Raw genomic sequence first — 21226 nt, forward strand, 5'->3', positions numbered from 1 at the left:
TCTTTGGTTGATTCTGAGACGCCAGAACACTTCCCTTTTTGAGAGCCCTTCCTGGCACAAAGTAACATTGCGGACGCGATCGAACCGTGGTATTAACCATCTAGGCACGGTTGAACTAGAGACAACACGAGCTGTGTACCTCCTTCCTGGTGGAATGACTGGAACTGATCGGCTGTCGGACCCCCTCTACCATAGAGGCGCTGCTCATTCATGGATGTTTACATCTTTGGGCGGGTTTAGTGACCTCTCTGAACAGTCAAAGAGACTGTGTCTGTGATACAGTATGCACAGTCAACGTCTATCTTCAGGAGTTCTGGTAACTAGGATGAGGCAAAACTTTCTTTGAAGTGTGTATATAGAAATACCGAGTCTCTCCAAGATGATCGCAAGTGGACGTGTGACAGAAGATGGGTTGGGAATGATCCAGAAGAAACTTTGACAAGGCATTCATTGTAGACAACAATGTGGTGTTCTATCGTCATGTTCCACTTTATAACCAGTGGTGTGTTTGCATTCCCGCAATTAGCCAAGGAAGTCTAATTTTCTGTACACATATGGTAGGAGGATGTGATACAAAAGATAATGAATATCGTTTCATTCCTAACTTTAGACAATTGTCCATTATGTCAGGCTCTAAGCGAAAACTTCATTCTATCATTACAAAAGGACACTTTTTACTCATTGTCACTTTTATCTGTGTTCCCTTGCCCATCGTAATTGCAAAGGCTAAGTACATCTTTATGGTGTACGACATTCTCGCCTACCATATCAAATAATATGCGTTATGGAATGCCACCAGTCATTCATATGTATGCATATAAATATACCTCGCAAGCTGATAAGTCAGAGACAATTTTGTCAGATAGTGCACGTAACTTTACCAGAATGTGTAGGTGAAATTGCTGCAGACACTGGTATGAAACAAATATCAATGTGGAGGTACTACTCCAAAGCAAGCCAGGTAGAGAGGGTATCCCAGGAACTAAGTCCCTTCATACGCACTAAATTTTCAAACACCCAGTCACTTAGGCCTAATTATACACTCCTGGAAATTGAAATAAGAACACCGTGAATTCATTGTCCCAGGAAGGGGAAACTTTATTGACACATTCCTGGGGTCAGATACATCACATGATCACACTGACAGAACCACAGGCACATAGACACAGGCAACAGAGCATGCACAATGTCGGCACTAGTACAGTGTATATCCACCTTTCGCAGCAATGCAGGCTGCTATTCTCCCATGGAGACGATCGTAGAGATGCTGGATGTAGTCCTGTGGAACGGCTTGCCATGCCATTTCCACCTGGCGCCTCAGTTGGACCAGCGTTCGTGCTGGACGTGCAGACCGCGTGAGACGACGCTTCATCCAGTCCCAAACATGCTCAATGGGGGACAGATCCGGAGATCTTGCTGGCCAGGGTAGTTGACTTACACCTTCTAGAGCACGTTGGGTGGCACGGGATACATGCGGACGTGCATTGTCCTGTTGAAACAGCAAGTTCCCTTTCCGGTCTAGGAATGGTAGAACGATGGGTTCGATGACGGTTTGGATGTACCGTGCACTATTCAGTGTCCCCTCGACGATCACCAGTGGTGTACGGCCAGTGTAGGAGATCGCTCCCCACACCATGATGCCGGGTGTTGGCCCTGTGTGCCTCGGTCGTATGCAGTCCTGATTGTGGCGCTCACCTGCACGGCGCCAAACACGCATACGACCATCATTGGCACCAAGGCAGAAGCGACTCTCATCGCTGAAGACGACACGTCTCCATTCGTCACTCCATTCACGCCTGTCGCGACACCACTGGAGGCGGGCTGCACGATGTAGGGGCGTGAGCGGAAGACGGCCTAACGGTGTGCGGGACCGTAGCCCAGCTTCATGGAGACGATTGCGAATGATCCTCGCCGATACCCCAGGAGCAACAGTGTCCCTAATTTGCTGGGAAGTGGCGGTGCGGTCCCCTACGGCACTGCGTAGGATCCTACGGTCTTGGCGTGCATCCGTGCGTCGCTGCTGTCCGGTCCCAGGTCGACGGGCACGTGCACCTTCCGCCGACCACTGGCGACAACATCGATGTACTGTGGAGACCTCACGCCCCACGTGTTGAGCAATTCGGCGGTACGTCCACCCGGCCTCCCGCATGCCCACTATACGCCTTCGCTCAAAGTCCGTCAACTGCACATACGGTTCACGTCCACCCTGTCGCGGCATGCTACCAGTGTTAAAGACTGCGATGGAGCTCCGTATGCCACGGCAAACTGGCTGACACTGATGGCGGCGGTGCACAAATGCTGCGCAGCTAGCGCCATTCGACGGCCAACACCGCGGTTCCTGGTGTGTCCGCTGTGCCGTGCGTGTGATCATTGCTTGTACAGCCCTCTCGCAGTGTCCGGAGCAAGTATGGTGGGTCTGACACACCGGTGTCAATGTGTTCTTTTTTCCATTTCCACGAGTGTATATCATTGTTTGAGTGGGTGTTTCGTAATTTAACACATACATCCAAGGAGTGCACATTGAATGAGTTAATTTTCAGTAAAGTGGAGTGCAATGTTTGGGCGAATCTCTTAGAGAATGTCAATAGAATTGAGACCCCAGTAGAGGTGAAAATCAGGCAAGCTTTATTCATGATCTCACAAAAATCTGTTTAAGGGAGAAAACGATTTTTTCCAGAGTTACAGACAGCACAACAACATAAGGTTGTAGCAAAGATACTCGTCCACAACCACCCAAAGACATCTAATTATAATAAACAAAATAAAAAATGCCGATGTCATAGTGAGGGCCGTATATTTCTTGAGGGTATTTGTATTCTGTCGTTGCAACTACAAAAAGGCATTAATCTTTTCCACCAGACGCATTTCGCTTTTCTGCGGTAAAGAATCACCAGTGGTGGAGATTTGCATTTGATTTCTCGCTTACATCGGGAAATGCCGTTTGGTAGCACATTGTTGATGTTTTTCTGCTTTAGACACATCAACAATGTGATAGCAGACCGTATTTCCCGATGTAACCGAAAAATCAAGTGAAAATCACCACCAATGGAGATGCTTTGCCGCAATAAAGTGAAACGCGTCAAATGCAAAAAAAAAAAAAAAAAAAAAAACGCATATTTATAGTAGTAAGGGCAGAACAAAAATAACTGTCAACTACGGACAGTATGGGCACACAAATGAAGAATTAGGACCATACATAATCAGGAATATACTGCACAAAATTGCGTACTTACTGATTTACCTGCGATAATGAAGGAGAATGGTTTGTATCCACATCAAGTTATAAAGAAATTTTCCATCGATAGGCTAAAGGTGAAATACTAACGCCTAATGCCGATTATGTATTTATCTATTCGTAGAAGTAGATCTGTAATACTAATTATTAATGAAAGTATCATACCATTGTTTAAAGGTAGTTGATGCATACATGCTTGGTTAAGTTTCTCCCTGTTTCGAAGCAGTTACAGTGCATATCAGTTAATTAATGTTATGCAAGGCAAGGATGGAAAATGATTAGAAGCGCAAGTCATATAGAAAGATACACAGCCAGTCACCTATTTTTCAAGGGTATTTTTATAAATAACTATGGATGTAAACAGCAGGGATTAAGTTAGAATATACCAAAGAATCGTAATTATCTGCCAAGAGCAGTAAACTGAGCTGAAGAATTAAGTAAATTATTTTATCTTATTTGTGTATGTAGTTAGAGGTTGCTGAATGGTCTTGTTTCTAGATAAAGGTTTTACTGAGAGACAGGAGAGAAGATTTCCAGAAATTGGTTATCTGCAAGAATACAAGCAAAATGTGTGTGTTTCAGTTATGAGAAACAATAAGGAATAAGTTGTGTCACCTGGGAAGGTGAATATAAGTAGATACCTAAAATTTACGAAATAAATGTGATTGATTATCGTTAATCTAGGCTATGGAAAGTGATAATTTCAGTTTTACATTTGTTATGGGTTGGGAGATGCAGATACATACTTAAAACTGATGTGGCTCGCAGTTGCATTCAAGTAAATTATGGGGCACATGATGGGCTGTTAAGCTTTATACAAGCTGCTTTTGAGTGAGTAGATATAATTAATATAACTGTGTTAATGATAATAAGCACACTCTGAAATGTCCATATTTGTCAGACCATGAAAAGGAAATTTAGACAAGCTTTATATTCTCAAACAGCAGGGAGCAGAGATGCTGACGTCATTTTTAGAGATTTAATCAACATATTGTTGTATGAAGGTAATATGTTTCGTTTAAGGACAGGCTGGTCTGTTGTAAGGTGGATATTATGACAGGTCGTCTTAGAAGGCTATATAGTTGGCTAGTGACCCAAATCGTGAAGATTAATATACGCTTTCGCCTATATGAAGAGAAATATATGAAAATATGCAATAATGTAAGTGTGAATTGACTACGTATAAAGGAAGCAAGCGTAAACAGTAATTAGCATTCAAAGACAGAGGAAATGTCACACTGTAGCCCGTGAAATCTGCGGCAGTCTACTTGTTGGGGAAAGCAGTCAAGGCAATGAACAGTAATACAAGTGACTTTAGGGAATGCAGTATCTCTTCATCATGTGAGGGCGGCTACAGTAAAAGTATGACTGCCTATTTAACCGTTAAACTGTATTATTGTTGCAACACAGGAAAATAATTTGATATAAGAATCGATTAAACGTGCCATTCAAAGAGACGAATAAAACTACAAAGCCACTCAAAACGCGTGTGTAGTGACTGAAAAAGGATAAAGTAAGTATATATAGAGTATTTGGGCCTGTCAGGGAGAACAATAAAAATAAAACACTGAACTGATTCCTGAGAGACCGCTAAATGTAGTGCTTTCGACTTCAGTCACGTGCTAAAGAGACAGAGACCGAGAAAGCAAGTAAGCTGTTTATTACACATATGTTCAGGAAGAAAGAGAACAGTCTGAACGACTAGAGATGCGATGTTCTGCAGAAAGGACTAGCTTTTCAGTCACCTCGGTTCAGTATGTGTCTTATTGCCTCGTAGACACAGGGTCCACCATGGACACTGATAACTTCTTCCATGCGTGATGGCATCGACGCGAATAAGGCGCGAATGGTGTCCTGTGATATAGCCATCCATACTGCATTCACCTGGTTCCAAATTTTAAAAATCTGTGGTGGTTGGCACTGGGTCACAACACTGCCTCGATAGTTTCACCATATCCCACACATTTTCGACTGTCGCCAAGTGTGATGATCACGCTGGCCAGGACAAAAGGTTGACATCCTGTGACACCAAGAAGGCACGTCTTCGTGCAGCAACACGTGGTGGTGCATTGTCTTGCTGAAAATTGGCGTTTCGGGTATTGTGAAGAGAGGGCTCACCAGATGTCATTCACGTAGGTTAGTGCCCTGGATACGCGCCAACTGTCATTTGTGGTTGCACGGAGTAGCAACTCACATCGTGAGGCCTTGAGTAGGTACTGCATGTCTTGTGCGAATGCAGTCGCTGCAGTGCCTCTCCCGCTACCTACGGCGAAGCAAAACAGAACCTGGATTCTTTCAAAAACTATCTGATGCCCTTATCATGCCCAGGGACGTCGTCTCATACACCATTCCATCAAAGGCAACGGACTGTCACGCATAATAGTATGTGATGTGTTACACAGTTCCACTGTCGCGCCAGTGCCGAGGAGAACGCAGATCTGTCCTGCAATGCCCCTCGGATGCGGTGCCGATCTTCTCGAGGGATGGACTGGGTGGTGCCACCTGACCCATACCGTCGTGTTCCTCGGCCTTCCGTGAACCATTCGGCACACACCCGTTACAGTACCGAAACACTCCGTCCCAGTCGAGGAGCAATTTCCGGGATGGGTGCACCACGTTCTCCCACGCCTGTAATGCGCTCTTTTTCAAACTCACCGTTTTGGTGGAACTGTTCGCGTATACGTCTGCGAGGCATACAATGATCCATTGGCTTCGGTTTACAGCGACAACGAAAACCGCAGGCATATTTTACCGATAGGTCGTGTTGCAACGGCATATCGATGTTGACCTTGAACCCACGGGCCGATATTGTTCAAATGTTAAGCATTTCTGCAGAACATACTATTCTACATGTCCTGTGAACAGGAACGTCGTTCAAGTGTTATGTTTTTTGTGAGTGTATTTAAAAATCGCCATGGTTGTAATTACATTAATCCCACGGTGAGTCAAGACGGTCAATACCTTTGTAAAAAAATTATTGTCGTTGCTTGCGGATCCATGATTGTACCCAGGCGTGGACCCCTTCGTCCGAAGCAAATATACGGTCACGAATGTCTTTCTTTAGGGCTTCAAAAATATGTAAATAGCAGAAGGAGACATCGGGACTGTATGGAGAAAGTGTAAGGGCTTCGAGGTGAAATTTCTGCAGTGTAATCAAAACAACCCGCCAACAAAATGCCCATCCCTATCTTCTATGTTTGTTTCACCTATGTTGCAGAAGTTTCACTGTGAAGCCCTTACACATCTTCCATACAGTCCCGATTCCTCCGCATGTGATCTTCAAATTTCTAGAACCTTGAAAGAACAAGTTCGTGAACATCGATTTGCATAGGGAGAAGAGGTGTGTTTCTGGGTATAGGGTTGGTTCCGTAGAAAACTGAAAATATTTGTCCATGAAGACAATGACCATTTATAGTGGGATAAACTTATCAACGATTGTGGCGATTACAGATAGTAAAGACATCTCTTATTTTTTTTCCGAACTGCGTCGTTTTCCACGTGACAGTCACTGATAAATTTGAATTATGAATTAGGGCAAGTGAACTACTACCGGCTGTTGTGTGCAATTAATGAAGTTTTCGGTCTTTTCTCAGGAAGTTTTAACCAATATTTGTTGCTAATTTTGCGTTATTTGAGTTTCGTGTTCATCGCCAGTTGCGTGGGTTCGCTAGCCGAGCAGTTGTTTCTCTACTGACAGATCCGTATCACTGCTAACAAAATATCTTTTTTTCGAATTACCACTACCTCCCCCAACCGACTACCTTTGAATTCTGGGATGATTCCGACTGCATGATAACAACATTACCATCAACAAACTTCGTTACCTGCGGTCCAGATGAAAAATCCCTGTAATGTCACTGCTAAATTTTATGAGTAAATTAAGTATTTGTTTAGTCCCAACATTAAATTAACAGAAAATTCTATTCTGAAACAATTTCCATTAATGTTATTTAACTCATAGAAATATGTTGAAATTCACGTCCAACTATTTGAAACTACATGAAGGAAATGTACTATTATTATACATGATACGCAGATATTTTGAGCCTGAAACTTAGTCATCCAAAAACTGTGGATCATTATTGCAATCAATATGGAAATACACACTAAGGAAAAGGAAACGACACACCAAAACAGAATTTTCCGAATGTTACGTAGATATGTCTGCCTGCATCGGAGTGACAACCTGATCCTCCTCAAAACCCGAAACCACAGTGAGCAGTGAATGTTAACCCCTCTACTCTGGAGCTGTCGACGTTCTAACTTACCAAAAATGTTCATATGTGTGTGAAATCTTATGGGACTTAACTGCTAAGGTCATCAGTCCCTAAGCTTAAACACTGCTTAACCTAAATTATCCTAAGGACAAACACCCATGCCCGAGCGAGGACTCCAACCTCAGCTGCGATAAGCCGCCTAGTCCATGACTGTAGCGCCATAGACCGCTCGGCTAATCCCGCTCGGCTCTAAGTTATCCCAAAAGTGTTCCGTTACGTTCAGGTCGGTGCTCTGGGCTGTCCTGTCCATTTATGAATGTTATTGTTCGCGAAATATTTATTCGTTTAGTTGTGAGAGTTACTTCTAGTTTCCACTGTACAATTACATTACGAGCTTGGCCAGCCTTAGAATGGTCCAGATGTTCTTGACTGATCTGTTACTCTTCATTCAACGATTAGTCCACGTTAGAAATCACTGAGCTCATATAACGGAGCTACGCTGCCGTTATACCAACAACACAATAGTCTCAGCCTCAATTTGTACTGGGAGGTCCGCCTCTCGTAACATCTAGTAGCAATTTCACATTACCTACGATAACCCTGATATATCATAGTATATAGTGCGTATTACTAAACGGCTGATACAGGATACAAACCAGCTGCAGGTTTCCTATCTACCACCTTCCAGAAGCGACAAAATTTGATTCTTAGTACTTCATGCAGTTATCGACAGAATTAAAAACGTTTTAATGTTGGCACAATCTACCCATTAAGAGCTACACTCTTATGGAAACATGGAACTCAGTAAGTAAAGTATTATAGTTAGAAACTGTGTGTGTGCATAGAGGGAAAGCTCGCAATACCAAGGAGGAGTTGTGCAACATAAACGAAAGTTAGTAGGCTTTTCTCCACATCTGATAGATGGTGTGTATTCTAATTCGTCGCCAGTCGCATAGGAGTAGCGTTATAATGAGGATTCAAATCAGGTTTTCTTTAGATACACGCTCTAGCGGTTGCGTGCGTTAGTTGCCTTTGAGATTGGAAGTGGGGTGTTGACAGTCAAGAATTCATTTAAGGCGCAAAAGATTCAATTATCAGTAGCTCACCGAGTTTTAACAAGGTTCTACGAGTTCTACGAGTATTTCATGTTTCTTCCAGGAGATTACAGGAAGAATTCCCAGGAGTGTAGCCACCGTCTACGATTGCTGGCAACGGTGGTCACGAGAATGTTAGTGCGCAAGGTGACTGGACCCGGGCGTCCATATGGAATCACCGAGATTGGAGACCATCGTGTCCGGCGTATGGGTGCTATGGCATATGGTAGTGCGTCTGCAGCAGCAATGTGAGCAGCAGATGGTTCCACACTCACACAAAGAACTGTTTCCAAGAGGTTACTTCAAGGACAGCTACCAGCCCTGTTGGTTGCACGAATCCAAGACCACCTGCCGTCCGCTGTGACCGAGCGGTTCTAGGCGCTTCAGTCCGGAACCACGCTGCTACTACGGTCGCAGGTTCGAATCGTGACTCGGTCATGGATGTGTGTGATGTCCTTAGGTTAGGTTAGGTTTAAGTAGTATGAAACGTCCCCTTAGAAAAATTTATACATATGAAATGTCCACTTAGAACAATTGTACAAGACTGTGCTTAACCTGACACACAATGTTTTTAGCGCAACGCAATCTGACTATCAAAAATCCCTGCAAAAGAATGGCCCTGACAAACATTAAACTATACCTTTTACAAATCACTTACCTCACAAAAATCTTCGCTACTCAAGATACTGCAAAACAGCGAGCGCCACTACCGCCAGCTAAATAAAAGATTCAAACTACTGAAGGCACTAACTACTGATAGGGATAGGTAGCAAATGAAAGATATTAATAGAGAACAAACAATGTATTTACCTTAATATTCATAATTGACATTCAGTCTTACAGATTATCAAAACTCCGCCATCTCTCTCCCCACGTCCACCACTGCTGGCGGCTCACCTCCAACTGCCCAGCGCTACGCGCTGTTCGCATCCAGCTATAGCAGTTCATGACAACAATGGCAGACAACAATGCAAACTAGCCACATACTGCACACAGCACAGCCAGTGATTTTCATACAAAGTGCTATGTAACGTTGCCAATAAAAAACATAAACAGCAAACTTGCATAAAGAAAACATAAACAGCCTACTTACATAGCCCCCATGCTCCCCACAAAAAATTTTACAAATGGTGTTGGGCACTGGCCAATACAGATTTGAAAAAATTTTTCATAATTACAATCACAAAGATATCAAATGCACACACTGATTAATACAATGTTGGTCAAAAGCTAATATTTTTTCACAGTCAATAAAGACAGTCCTGATCATTCATCATAAGAGTAAACCTGCAATTTGTTTGCTCAAAGTCTGAGCAGTAAAGACAATGCACACGGAAGTAGTGGATGTCCATGCAGTCTTTTATGTAAGTAGGCTGTTTATGTTTTCTTTATGCAAGTTTGCTGTTTATGTTTTTTATTGGCAACGTTACATAGCACTTTGTATGAAAATCACTGGCTGTGCTGTGTGCAGTATGTGGCTAGTTTGCATTGTTGTCTGCCATTGTTGTCATGAACTGCTATAGCTGGATGCGAACAGCGCGTAGCGCTGGGCAGTTGGAGGTGAGCCGCCAGCAGTGGTGGACGTGGGGAGAGAGATGGCGGAGTTTTGATAATCTGTAAGACTGAATGTCAATTATGAATATTAAGGTAAATACATTGTTTGTTCTCTATTAATATCTTTCATTTGCTACCTATCCCTATCAGTAGTTAGTGCCTTCAGTAGTTTGAATCTTTTATTTAGCTGGCGGTAGTGGCGCTCGCTGTTTTGCAGTATCTTGAGTAGCGAAGATTTTTGTGAGGTAAGTGATTTGTAAAAGGTATAGTTTAATGTTTGTCAGGGCCATTCTTTTGCAGGGATTTTTGATAGTCAGATTGCGTTGCGCTAAAAACATTGTGTGTCAGGTTAAGCACAGTCTTGTACAATTGTTCTAAGTGGACATTTCATATGTATAAATTGTTCAAAGGGGACGTTTCATATGTCGACCCTTAGCCTAGGATACCTCACTGGAATCTTCTGAGTTTTTCTTGTAGTTTGTGTATTTAGTGTAGCTTTTGTTTATTGCTAGCGCGTAATTGTAGAGAGAATCTCCTTTGTAGTTGCAGTCTTTCATTGTTGTACAGTAAAACAGTTGTGGCATGCATGTAGATTTGCAACAAGTATTTCGCAGCTGCGCTTGTAATTAACTACATATTATTTTCAGTGCTATGTTAATGTGTTCTCTTATTTTTGCTATTCAAATTGTGCTTTTCTGTGTTATCGTGTGAAATATTGTCACAATAATGGCGTGTGAAAAACGTAACACTCGGCTCCAAAGTAAACTAAGAAACGACAGTGAAGACGAAAGCAATGTGTTAGCGCCACTGTGTAATGAGTTAACTAATGTTCAAAGTAGTAATTTGGTAACTGTGCATAGGGAAATGGAGCGGGCGTCAAACAATGGCGTAGACAGTCAAACAGGTAGTGAACAGGGAAGCATTATCGATCGATCGGTCGGCAACAGCTCACCTCAGGAATCCGAAATGATAGGACACAATTTTGCAAATACTGTAGATTCAGGTTTTGCGTCCTCACCGTTTTCTCAAATGAGTCAAGACACATTTTCTGCTTGTCAAAATGTGAATGCTGCCGGTGAAAACGCACTGCCAAAAAGCATAGAGAAACAGATTCCAGACACTAATACATTATTATTGCAATTAATGCAACAAATGGAACAAAATCAGAGGCAAATGGGACAAAATCTTCAAAAGTTAGACACAATGGAACAGAATCTTCTAAAGTTAGACACAATGAAACGTCCCCTTAGAAAAATTTATACATATGAAATGTCCACTTAGAACAATTGTACAAGACTGTGCTTAACCTGACACACAATGTTTTTAGCGCAACGCAATCTGACTATCAAAAATCCCTGCAAAAGAATGGCCCTGACAAACATTAAACTATACCTTTTACAAATCACTTACCTCACAAAAATCTTCGCTACTCAAGATACTGCAAAACAGCGAGCGCCACTACCGCCAGCTAAATAAAAGATTCAAACTACTGAAGGCACTAACTACTGATAGGGATAGGTAGCAAATGAAAGATATTAATAGAGAACAAACAATGTATTTACCTTAATATTCATAATTGACATTCAGTCTTACAGATTATCAAAACTCCGCCATCTCTCTCCCCACGTCCACCACTGCTGGCGGCTCACCTCCAACTGCCCAGCGCTACGCGCTGTTCGCATCCAGCTATAGCAGTTCATGACAACAATGGCAGACAACAATGCAAACTAGCCACATACTGCACACAGCACAGCCAGTGATTTTCATACAAAGTGCTATGTAACGTTGCCAATAAAAAACATAAACAGCAAACTTGCATAAAGAAAACATAAACAGCCTACTTACAGTAGTTCTAAGTCTAGGGGACCGATGACCTCAGATGTTAACTCCCATAGTGCTTAGAGCCAAACCACCATCACGTCAATGGAGTTAAGCGAGAGGTAATTGGAAATCAGGGTGGAGTTCGTGTCGTATTTTCTGATGAAAGCTGGTTCTGTCACGGTACCTGTGATGGCCTTGTGTAGGGTAGATGAAGGCCAGTTGAGTCCTGATACCAAGCTTCTGTATGATGGTCACACTGGATTTACACCTGGAGATGATCCGGTGTGCAATTTCATATGAGAGTAGGAGCACTCTCGTGATTATCTCACGCACCCTGACTGCAGATTTGTACGTTGTGCTGCTATTCGTGAACGGCATTCCAGGGCCCTTTTCCAACAGGTTAACGCTCCCCCAAATATCACTGTTGTACGCAACATGCTCTACAGAGTGTTGGGATGTTGCCTTGGCCAGCTCTGTCACCAGGTCTGTCAAAAGTTGAGCTCATATGGACGTCTTCGGTCAATTGCAGCGTCATCTACAACCAGCGTTAATCGTCCCTGTATTGAGCAACTAAGTGCAACAGGCGTGGAACTTCATGGTGTATTTTGAGGCTGCATAACCCAAAGCACTAAAATTACCCAGGCAATATTCATTCACAATATGAGATTGAGAGAATTTGCAACAAGCTTTAGACATAAACGAGACTTTATTTCTCTGGCACCTCCCACAAAATGATGAAAGGGAGGAAGATTACCGATTTCTAAATTATCATTGTTAATGCAGTGATACAGCAGCATCTTAGGAGCCGATTTAATTTATCACTTCTTTACCACTCGTTGTATTGCAACACATATGAAACTGAAAGTGCTTACAAATTATTTCATTGCGACACATAGTACAGGGGATACCATGATTTATACATGGAAGCTCGGGTCTTTATAGAAACAAGGACGGGGCTTTACTGGTGAAGACAGGACATCAGCGGATAATTTTAAATGAAAGACACATATGTTGAAGAAATATAGAGTGTATAATAACGTTACTTCCATGTAGAAGGTTGGATTTAAGTTTTACCCACAGGGGTATTCATACCTCATACACTAGTTTGATGCCACCACAATGCCAAACCACACCCCATACTTAAGTCTGCATCACATCTCTTCTCCTTTCCAAACGTTATAGGGACTCTTCTGCACAAGCTTAGGAGACACAATGGTACAGTTTGTGAGCTCTTTTATGAATTAACTTTTCACTCTGAAGTGAAGTGTACCTTTAATTTAAATTTCGTAGACAATTAAAAATTTATGCCGGATCATTACTTTCGGGAGCAATTTTCCTAACGAACTGTCACCTCAAGGCCGTGCTCTCGTGTATTCCTTCACGTTTTCTGGCCAGAGAACTAAAAGTTTGTAAACGGTTTCTCCGTGACACATAAAGAAACGTATTCTAAAAGTCCCATGCGGCCACAGGCAATCAACGCTGGAAATACATTTGCTGTTTTACACAGTATACAAACGAGTATATCTCAAGCGTTAAATATATGTCTGCTGATGCATTTCTTCAGAAAATAGCACTTCTACTTCAGTGGCAATTTAACTGAACATACGCTATAAAAAGGATCGCGCCAGAAAATGGAAATATATTCAGCGGTGCTTCATTTCATCACTACGCTATGAATATATACATACATTTGTCCGTTACTATTCGTCTTTATACACGTGGCTCGTAAACAGCGCAGAAAAGAACTGCGTTACTGTTACGAACGCTATAGTTCTATAGTGCTTCTCATAGCCAATTCAAGGTTAATAAATTGTCGCCATTCCTAGATATTTCACGGAAGTCGGAGGAAATGTCTGAAGCGTTTAGTTTCATCACGCAGCAACATTTATTTCTCTTAGATCTAAAATTACGATGCATGGAAGTATATATGTGGCAGGCATGAGCGTACCGGTACATTTCTACTTTTAAAAGATACGGTGAGTGTTACACTTTTTGGTTTTAACAAGGGCAGCAGAATGAACTATCTTTTCAGAATGAAACGAACGTGACTTTAAAGAAGAAGTAGAGTCCCACAGGAGATGTAAGGTGCACGAACGACAAGCAAGGACAATTATTTAGCGCAGTATAAGATACGTAAAAAATTCTTTAAAAATATGTTTCACTGAGACGTGTAACAGTGGTGATAAAGGTAACTTCAGACTTACATAAGATAATGCTCTAATCTGAATCTAGAAACGCTGAAGAATTTTATAACATTCTCTTTATTGCATGGATCATTAGAGTTTTTGTTAGGAGAAAACTGTCAGAACTGAAAAAAACTGCTAAATCTTAGTACCGTGATTTTGCTATAGTATGCTGCCAAAGAATAGTGTAGGTTAATGTCCCATCGACAAAATGTTATGTACAGCTGAGAAATTAACTCCCAAGAATCCTATTCAAAATCCTAAATGATTTTCAAAGCTCATCTTAAAGTAAAACACGAATGTCTGGTCTACATATGAACGTTGGATCTTCTCGAATGCTGTATCAGTGTTTAATGTGACGTGTTATTCATTTATGAATTTAAACGGACAATGGTGGTTTGATGATGAATGACTGATAGACTGGTTACTGATATTAGAGAATTATTTTCTTGGTAGTAGACACAACTGTTCACCAGCGATAATTATGGTTTAATCGCTAAGGACTACGAATGATATCAGAATGGAAATATTTTACTATTTACGAATATTATCATCATAAAAAACTAGCATGAACAGTTACAAGCGCAAGAAGCTCCTTTTTCATGAGGATACCCGTTTCGGCCTGCTTTAGACCATCTTGAGGCCTCACACCATTGCGGTACACAGGGGCTGTGAACGGAGCGCGCACTGCGACTCCACGAACGCTGCATGTTCCTGAAAATTACTGATTACCATCTTAATGCTGTCTTTATGCTATAGCATCCAAAACGTTAAAGTCATATTTTCTGTGTGCTGCAGTCGCTCGTGAATGATGAAGTAATTACTCATAGTGATATGATAATGTGAAAATTTCACATATCCATAGCAAACCTGATATAGAATTTTTCATGTAGTTTTATGGTAGGAAAATGTTCTAAAATGTCATATTTCCTGTTATAAAATGGTATATCATACTAACATAAATTATGTTTTGTAAAAAGGAACTGTCAACTCCAAATGAGATACTTCTTAGCATAATGAAGAACAGAAGGTTCTGTAGTCATTAATGGCAAAAAATAAATAATAAATGAATTCTGGACATTATCAATAAAATACATGTCTCCTTGCATAAAAATGTTCATATCATCCATTAATAATTAATGGCGATACAAGTAACTCAAAACAATAAATAGCATACGGTATGTGACTTTTAAATTTGTATAGAAGAATGCAGTCCAAGAATATAAGGACATACGAACAAACAAAAGCTAAAAATTCTGGAACAGAATACATCACTTTTTACCCCTTCTCATTTGCGAATACTAAATATAAATTTTATTTAAATATTTAAGTTTTATATAAGTTTCATCGAGGAACTACCTTTGTAAATATAATTTACTTTCAACTATTTGACAGCAGCGATTTCCAGTTTTGTACGTATGTTCATTTTTGGTTTCTCCTAAGTAACAGAAAACTGTAGTGAATTTAATTTTCAAATTGCTTTTAACTGAGTTTCCACATTCCACATACCATGCACAAGTCTTGAAAGAAAAGTTTTCCGTACTCACACTGCAGTTCGTGACCTGAATTGGAAAAAGACACGGTGACCTTGCGGGCGACATAAGCGTGTAGCAGGTGCGAAGATATGCAGTAGAAGCTTTCGCCGTTTACAGGTGGGCATTACCTTGCTGAAACGTAAGCCCAGGAGGGCTTACCATGAAGGGCAACAAAATAGGGCTTAGAATATCGTCGACGTATTGCTGCGCTGTGAGGGTGCCAAAGATGACAACGACCTGCGTCCTGCTAGGAAAAGAAATAGCACCCGAGACCAGCACTCCTGGTTGTAGGGCAGTATGGTAGGCTACAATCACGTTAGTGCCCTATAGCTGTCCGGGACGTCTCCAGACACGTCTTTGGCCTTGAATGAGTGAGGAGTAGCGCTAGGAAATGAGCCCCAATGACCAGTGTCTTCGAGGTTCCCTAACCCTATCTTGGCCAGGAAGGGCTTCGGATCTCTCTCCAGTTGATATCATTTCGAGCATTATGGACTGGGCTCTACTAGCAGCTGGGCGTTTTGAAAGTGTAACGGATCACTTGGACACAATATGCAAGGTATTCTTCGTAAGGACATCCAACAACTATATCTGTCAATAGTAAGCATAATTATTGCTTGCTTGAACAAATAACCTACTTTTTCTGAAACTGTAATCATTTGATTGCCTGTACATGTATATCACATCTACCGATTTCCGTTCCGTTCGAACAATTCCTGCGTCGTGCGTCGCGTTCTTTTTGTCTTACAGTGTATTACGTACGCAATCAGATTAAGGTCTAAAACTTCAGCGATATGCAGTAAGTAAAAACACTCTTATGAAAAGTCCCACAGATAGGTTCTCAGAAAGTAGAAATTGTACACTAAAAATGAGTTTCAGGATAAGACTTACATTTACAGTGTTGGAAAGTTACACCTGAAGATATGCATGACTCTGTCATAGCTTAAAAAATAAATCTTTTTGTATACAACACACAGTGTATTTCGTATTTGTGCAGTAAATATTTTCCTTACACTGTCTTTGATTGCTACTACTCATGATACCTTCTAAATTAACTATGCGAAAGTATTTGACTGAATAGCATATAATGATATTTTATGAAAATTAGTTAATAATTGCAAAAAAACAAATATTTTTTATCAACTAAGACTATTTTTTTTTACAGTAATGCAGAAAGAGTTACAGAGGAACGGATACAAACAATTTGTGACAAGCCTGGAGTAGGATAGTCGTCATAAACTAGCAACATCCCGCGTCGGATATTTCGCAGAAAGACTAGTCCATTCTCCAAATTCCAGTACCAGAGTTATCAGTAAACAAATAAAGAGCACACATTTCCCTGCAGATATCCGATAAGTGACGTTGTGTGGAGGTTCTCAAGATGTTTAGGTTAAAACATTGCCGCCTGTGAGATGCAGATTGGCCTCTTTATCAAACCGCCCTCCTAGAGTGGCAATTTTTTTCACACTACCAGCTGTGGTGTATACCAGTCGCAATGAATTTGGTGCTTACGTTGTAGTGTACAGTATTGTGTTCTGAACTGTGCTTGTTGTTAATATTAACTTGATCAAATATGGTAGTAAGAAAGCTGTGTGCATTTTCAAGAAGCCTTAGCCCTGCGTCCGGGTATAGGAGTACGGTTTTCCTAATACACTGGTAGTAATTCCTCCAATAGCAACTGATATGGATACTCTAGGCTAGTAATGTATCTGAACTTCTTTCATAAACGTGATTATGACTGAAAACTATGAGAAATGCCTTTTACAATATGAAGTCATTACCATCGAATGATATGACCAAACGGAGAATTTCCGACTTGGAAATTGAATAATGTTTTTACAGTTTGCTTGTATGCCTTCGTGTAGACTGGTTGTTCTGCTGGAAATTGTTTGGGACACAGAACGGAACGCAGTCACTTTGTACATCAGTGCACAGCTGAGCCCATGTATACTGTCGAATACGCTCTAGTACAAAGTAATAGAGAAATTATGCGTTCTTTAAAGTTTTGCCATTTCACAAAAGTTTTTTATCTTATCTTCATATGATTCCTTCAAATTGTAATATGTTTTTATGCACTTATCATGTAATGTTCCAGTCGATACAGAGTGATTGTCTCTTGATCCAAAATTTTGATTACTTTGGAGAAGCACGTATATAAAATGCTCTATCAATAAATGGGATGGAGACCTTATCGAATATTATCTTATGTTTGAAGACTCTAACAAAATCGCGAACTTCAATTTAGCTGTCGTAGAACCAGCATGAAAGCAGTGAAAGAGGAAGTCGCCTGGTAGAATTTTGCACAGAGCATAACTTAATCATAGCTAACACTTGGTTCAAGGGTCATGAAAGAAGGGTGTATTTATGGAAGAACCCTGGAGATACTAGAAGGTTTCAGATAGATTATATAATGGTAAGACATAGATTTAGGAACCATATTTTAAATTGTAAGACATTTCCAGGGGCAGATGTGGACTCTGACCACAATCTATTGGTTATGAACTGTAGACTAAAACTTAAGAAACTGCAAAAATGGTGGGAATTTAAGGAGATGGGACCTGGATAAACTGAAAGAACCAGAGGTTGTACAGAGTTTCAGGGAGAGCATAAAGGAAAAATTGACAGGAATGGGGGAAAGAAATAAAGTAGAAGAAGAATGGGTAGCATTGAGGAATGAAATAGTGAAGGCAGCAGAGGATCAAGTAGGTAAAAAGACGAGGGCTAGTAAAATTCATGAGTAACAGAAGAGATAATTAATTGGATTGATGAAAGGAGAAAATACAAAACTGCAGAAAGTGAAGCAGGCAAAAAGGAATACAAACGTCACAAAAATGAGATCAACAGGAAGTGCAAAATGGCTAAGCAGGGATGGCTACAGGACAAATGTAAGTATGTAGAGGCTTATCTTACGAGGGGTAAGATAGATACTGGCTACAGGAAAATTAAAGAGTCCTTTGGAGAAAAGAGAACTACTTGCATGAATATCAGGAGCTCAGATGACAACCCAGTTCTAAGCATAGAAGGGAAAGCAGGAGGGTGGAAGGAGTATATAGAGGGTCCATACAGGGGCGATGTTCTTGAGAACAATCTTATGGAAATGGAAGAGGAGGTAGATGAAGATGAAATGGAAGATATGATACTGCGTGAAGAGTTTGACAGAGCACTGAAAGACCTAAGTCGAAACAAGGCCCTGTTAGTAGACAACATTCCATTAGAACTACTGACAGCCTTGGTAGGGCCAGTCCTGACAAAACTGTACCATATAGTGAGCAATATGTATGAGACAAGCGAAATTCCCTCATATTTCAAGAAGAACATAATATTTCCAATCCCAAAGAAAGAAGGTGTTGACAGATTTGAAAATTACCAAAATATCAGTTTAATAAGTCACAGCTGCAAAATACTAACGCGAATTCTATACAGACGAATGGAAAAACTGGTAGAACCTGACCTTGGGGAAGATCAGTTAGGATTCCATAGAAATGATGGAACACGTGAGGCAACACTGACCTTACGACTTAACTTAGAAGAAAGATTAAGGAAAGGCAAACCTACGTTTCTAGCATTTGCAGACTTAGTGAAAGCTTTTGACAGTGTTGACTTGAACACTCTCTTTCAAATTCTAAATGTTGCAGGGTTAAAATACAGGGAGCGAAATGCTATTTACAATTTTTACAGAAACCAGATGGTAGTAATAAGATCGAGGGGCACGAAAGGGAAGCAGTGGTAGGGAAGGGAGTGAGACAGTGGAGTAGCCTCTCCCCGATGTTATTCAATATGTATATTGAGCAAGCAGTAAAGGACAAAAAAAGAAAAATTCGGAGTAGATATAAAAATCCATGGAGAAGAAATAAAATCTTGAGGTTCACCGATGATATTTTAATTCTGTCAGAGACAGGAAAAGAGTTGGAAGAGAAGCTGAACGGAATGGACAGTGTCTTCACAGGAGAGTATAAGATGAACATCAATAAAAGCAAAACGAGGATAATGGAATGTAGTCGAATAAGTCGGGTGATGCTGAGGGAATTAGGTTAGGAAATGAGACACTTAAAGTAGTAAAGGAGTTTTGCTATTTGGGGAGTAAAATAACTGATGATGGTCGAAGTAGAGAGGATGTAAAATGTAACTTGGCAATGGCAAGGAAAGCGTTTCCAAAGAAGAGAAATTTGTTAACATCGAGTATAGATTTAAGTGTCAGGAAGTCGTTTCTGAAAGTATTTGTATGGAGTGTAGCCATGTATGGAAGTGAAACATGGACGATAAGTAGTTTAGACAAGAAGAGAATAGAAGCTTTCGAAATGTAGTGCTACAGAAGAATGCTGAAGATTAGATGGGTAGATCATATAACTAATGAGGAAGTATTGAATAGGATTTTGGAGAAGAGGAGTTTGTGGCACAAGTTGACTAGAAGAAGGGATCGGTTGGTAGGACATGTTCTGTGGCATCAAGGGATCACCAATTTAGTATTGGAGGGCAGAGTGGAGGGTAAAAATCGCAGAGGGAGACCAAGAGACGAAAACACTAAGCAGATTCAGAAGGATGTAGGCTGCAGTAGGTACAGGGTGATGAAGAAGCTTGCACAGGATAGAGTAGCATGGAGAGCTGCATTAAACCAGTCTCAGGACTGAAGACCACAACAACAACAACAGAACCAGCATCACGATTATGCAGTACACAGTCAACAAAGGTGTATTACCCTTCATGTCAGTAAGTTTCATTAATTATTTTATAATTTGAGGAGTATAATGTTTAAAATAGAAAATAGTACCTTTAAAAGTTATATTCAGGTTTATTCACAATCTAAGCAAAATAGAGAAAATGATGAAAGCTCATAGATTTTATGTTTTGCGGTATATTCTTGTAACGACTGGCATAAAATAGCTTTCTTAAGTTGGTTTATAAACGACTCGGAATCGGATTACGTCACCTACAGATTTTTCCAAATGCATTTATAAGCTCAAGACCAGCTTTATTCTATATAGCAATGAGTTTCGAGTTTCCGAGTAGTATCAATTACTATTAATAAATATTTACTCACAGAATTATATTGGTAAGATGTCAGCTATGTTAGCCGGATGAGGTTCGCCAATGACGTTTCTGGTAACTATCCGTTCTTACTAATTCCGTTTGCTCGATGTTGCAGTTCTGTAACTATTTCACCTCGATTGGCTGACTACATTGAAGACATGATTAGCGAAGTCAACAGTAACACCAAGCACAGTCATAAGGAAGCAATATCTCCACAATGTTTCATTCAGCAATAATGCAGCGCGTAAACACATACACATTTTAACAAGGGCTGAAATCTTTTTTTCCACCAACAAATGGGATATATTTCAATGACCCCAACAACGAAACGACAAATCCACGTTGTCGTACCATGCAGTGGATGATTTGTGTGTGTGTGTGTTGACATAATGTTATACTCGTTACACTCTGGCAACAAGTTTTTCACCTATTTCAGTTTCTTCAAAAAATACACGAGCAGTGGCCATTCCGCAGATATAACTGCCGGTAAACCATTTACTGTTGTCTCCAAAGGTACACCCGATGAACTATTAATCTAATGGTGATGATTTTCCATTAATCA

Source organism: Schistocerca cancellata, chromosome 8, assembly GCF_023864275.1.
Source record: "Schistocerca cancellata isolate TAMUIC-IGC-003103 chromosome 8, iqSchCanc2.1, whole genome shotgun sequence".
Lineage (NCBI taxonomy): Eukaryota > Metazoa > Arthropoda > Insecta > Orthoptera > Acrididae > Schistocerca > Schistocerca cancellata.